This window comes from Gavialis gangeticus, unplaced genomic scaffold (genome assembly GCF_001723915.1).
Source record: "Gavialis gangeticus isolate Ggan-Ray unplaced genomic scaffold, GavGan_comp1, whole genome shotgun sequence".
NCBI classification, from domain to species: Eukaryota; Metazoa; Chordata; order Crocodylia; family Gavialidae; genus Gavialis; species Gavialis gangeticus.
In genome coordinates, this window is record NW_017729032.1 from 20,547,338 (window position 1) to 20,551,159 (window position 3,822).

A 3,822-nucleotide genomic window follows, 5' to 3' on the forward strand; every position below is an offset into this window, starting at 1 on the left:
GGGGGGGGGGGGGAAGAGGGGGTTCATACCTCTGTAAGAGACAACTTCTCATGTCTGATAACTTCTTTGTAATTCAGTGTCCTTGTTTTCTAGGGATATGGTCCATCTGAAAACACATTAACAATTTGTAGCCATGCAAAAAATTGCATGCAAAAGCAGCAATGCTACCTCAAACATTTCCTGATGTATGAATTTGATGTATGAAAAGTGATCATGCACAACCAGTAATGGAAGTGTTCCCTCCTTAGCTAGGAAAGGTGCTAAGATCCAGTTAAACAAAGACATTTTTGTACAAAATAGCAACAGTTAGTCATTTCACTGAATATGATGCCTTTCCAGAATACATGACAGTTCTATACACTCTTCATAGTCCTGGGCCTCCAGGTCTTGCATGAGAAGAAAATTTACTGGGACCTGAAGCTGAATAACCTATTTGATGTTAAGGGCTTTGTGAATATGGCAGATTTCAGACTAAGGAAGGAATTAGTCATGACAAACTCTATACACTTAAGTAATGGACAGATGGAAAGACTTGTTCATGATGTTTTCAAGTTTCCATTCCCTGGAGATAAGGGAGTTTTTTCTTATGTTGTCAAAAGGAGAGGGCTGCTATCCACAAGTCCTTTTCTTAAGGGCACAACTGACAAGCTTTTAAGTCCAGGGAGTCTCAGGTTGGACAACAAAAATAAATAAAAGAATTTTTAAAAAAATCTAGATTGGTTTAGAAGAGGATGGTCTGGCTGTGAACAGGGGGTTGTAGAAGAAGTGACTTCATGAGGCTCCTTCCAGGCCCACTTGAGTCTGGCATATTTTCCCTTTGGTTAAGCTAATCCTAAGTGACTTTGTAAATCATTCAATAGTAAGATCACTCTCCCCTGCTTAGTGCAGACAAACAAATAGCTGGGCTCTACAACTTGTGTGTTCAGAAAGGCTGTTTTCACTCACTCTTATCAGAGCAGTTGAACATTTTGCCAATCATCATAACAATACTTGCATCTATTCTGGAACAGAGGAAGCTTTTGCCATGTTTATGAAACACTACCTCTAACCACTCTGAAGCAATATAGGTAGAAAGCTCTATATGCACCACCAAAATTGATAATTTAATGGAAATAACTTTGTTAGAGGTAATGGTTCCTCAAACAAAAAAAATCACTGCAATATCCTGCGCGTAAGCTAGTTTATGGAAGGCAGAGGGATGTAATAAACCCTTGCAGAGATTTTAGTCTGATACATCAATCTGGCATAGTGGTAGATTTACTCTCCCATAGTGGTAGAGTAAATTGTCAGTTAGGAAGGCATTCAGAATCCTTTTGCCAGGCAGTGCAGCACCTTTGAAAGACACTACAAAATCTATGCACAACAGAATTCTTTACCAAGGCACAAGGTCACAGATTCTTTCTTCAAGTGCTGTGTAGTCATTTGGACTCCCTAGAAGATAACAAAAGTTAGAGAATATAATCCTATGCTTTGAGAATATCAGTTAACATGGTCTCTAGGTCGTCCCCCCCCAAGTGTTTTAGGAAACAAATGAATTTAAGTGGTTTTATACCACTATGTCCTCAACAGAAAGTGATTTACAGTTATTCGCCAACTGCTGACTTACTGTAGGTATGGAATGCCCTTGCTAACAAAAGCTTGTTTAAACCCAAGAGACGCCCCGAAATGAAAACTTCATTTGAGACCATACTCACACAGGATAATAAAATATGCCAAGTCCAATTTCCAGTAAGTTAATGGTCGTCAGAAGCCTACCCCAAAATTCAGAAAGACATGCAGCAGCACATTTATCTCAACAATTTATTAGCACCCAATTGGATTTCCCACAGGAAGCAGAAAGCTATGACAACTTAACTACCAGATGGTGCTTGCTTATTGTGCTTCCTAGGAATCAAGTAGAAGTATTAAAACACATTGATGCAATTATAATCTTTATAAAATGGTTGCATCTTGCACTCCTGTGAATTTACCCTACACCTGGACAAATATCCAATTAATTTCAGCACAGGCTTGTCACAGGTCTCATTGTCACCATTGTAATTAATTTTACAATGATGGAAGCATAACCTGTTATTTCTTTAGCCACGTTGCTTAACTCAGACACCTAAGAAGTTGTGCCTGTTTTATTTCTTTAACGAGGCATAGGCATTTTATTTTTATCCATGTATTGTACAAGTCTCTTCATACCATAGACTTGGGACAAACCCCTTTCAAAGGAGATGGTGAGCTGTCATTCAGACACTTAAAGTGTTACAATACAATTGCTTCACCTGTGTACTCCTGTAATAATTCAAGTTAACAGAACTGTTGGAACTGTAAGCATGAAAGAAACATAGTTCAAGTTGCAATGGTTCTGCTACACTTGGACCATAACAGCTGCATGAAGATGCAACAGCTCTCATATAAAAGCTTGTTGGTATCAATTGATAGATATCATGGTTCTATTCATCATGCCTAAGTTGGTATCAAATCAATGCAACATACTTTGCTTTCTCAAATCAGGTTTGGTCCTATATCTAGACATTTATAACTCACTCTACTTTACACCAACAGTAGCATTCAAGTTAAATATGGGGCTTAAAACATGGGAATGGATTAGTAGAGGGCCAACTTGACCCTCTACTTTCAGTTTCCCCCTAACTCCAAACCATAGGTTTCCTCTGTACATACCCTATGCAGATCTTCTCATCAGTGATTTTAAGTCACATTTACAGTTTGCTTGAAGTGCGCCAAAGGAAATTACTTTTCAAAAAGGAAAAAAAAAAATTTGTTGCAATTTGATAGCATACACTTATCAACAGCTTTTAACAAGCTCCCTTGTAAGCTAGTACAGAATTCCCTAGTAAGGAATTAAGCTTTAAAAAAGTCCATTTGTATCAACACAAATACCAGGTTTAACAAGCACAAGAGCATGAAAACCAACGATGCCAGATGCTGAATTACTGTAGCACTGCTTTTTGAACAGTCCATCAGGAGAATACTGCTGGATGCAGATACCATGCAGTGCAAGGTTTTAAAATTTATCTTCTGTAAGAAAAATACAGTATATTTTAGTGCTAAAGCTTGCATTGCAGCTCACCCTTTTCACTAGTAGCTCAGAATACATTGTCCATCAATGTCTTTGAAACAGCAAGCAGAACAAGTTCTCAATATCCAGGTTGCTGAAGGAAGCAGGCTGGCTTTGAGAAAGAAAAAGGTCCAGGAACAAAGACAAGCAGATTCAGTCCAAAAATGACTGGACTTGCTGAATCCAGTGTTTCAGCAAGTCTCTCTTCTCAGAAGGTGCATCAGGAAGACCTGAGCCAGAATCAGTTAAATTTCAAGTAACTGCAAACACGGAATATAAATCATCCAAGTGTTGTTCAGACAAGTACCACTATCAAAAAGCCCAAGGACAGTCCCTTTTTAGAAGCAACTCAACTCATTTATTGAACAGTTGTGGGTTGCTAAACAAGGGTTTATTCAGAATTAGTGTTATGACAACAAACAAAGCCTGAAAGTGGGCTGCAGACACTTGAGTTCCCAAGCACAGCCCTGTCTCATTCCAACTGGTCTGTTAATCCTGCTAAATACCTTGTCACACAAGGACATAAAAAAAAAGTAACAGAACTTATCTGCTTCCATTACTCAAAATCCTCCCTCCAAGGCATACAGGAAGTACTGCTGCCAAGGTCAGGCAACTCAGCAAAACATCTATTTTCCTGAAGAACCACGCAGAATTCCAAAGAATTCAGAAAAAAAAAAAACAGGAGAAAGCAGGAACGTACCTCTTATACCAAGAGCAACTTCCAGATTCACTTTTCAAAAGCAACACAGTTGAAC

General features: G+C 38.6%; 1 protein-coding gene across 3 annotated transcripts in view; it reads right to left on the bottom strand.

Moving 5' to 3' along the window:
- TAF1D (TATA-box binding protein associated factor, RNA polymerase I subunit D) overlaps window positions 1–3,822 on the bottom strand; it is a 46,841-nt gene that overhangs the window by 5,174 nt on the left and 37,845 nt on the right. For 2 of the 3 annotated variants that reach the window (XM_019524287.1, XM_019524288.1), the window contains 4 exons: window positions 3,080–3,297; window positions 2,671–2,742; window positions 1,333–1,431; window positions 30–106 (listed from right to left, as the gene is read on the bottom strand). The gene's annotated coding sequence lies outside the window, so the exon portion shown is untranslated. The remainder of the gene's footprint in view (window positions 1–29; window positions 107–1,332; window positions 1,432–2,670; window positions 2,743–3,079; window positions 3,298–3,822) is intronic. The other variant, XM_019524289.1, reaches the window with a different exon arrangement.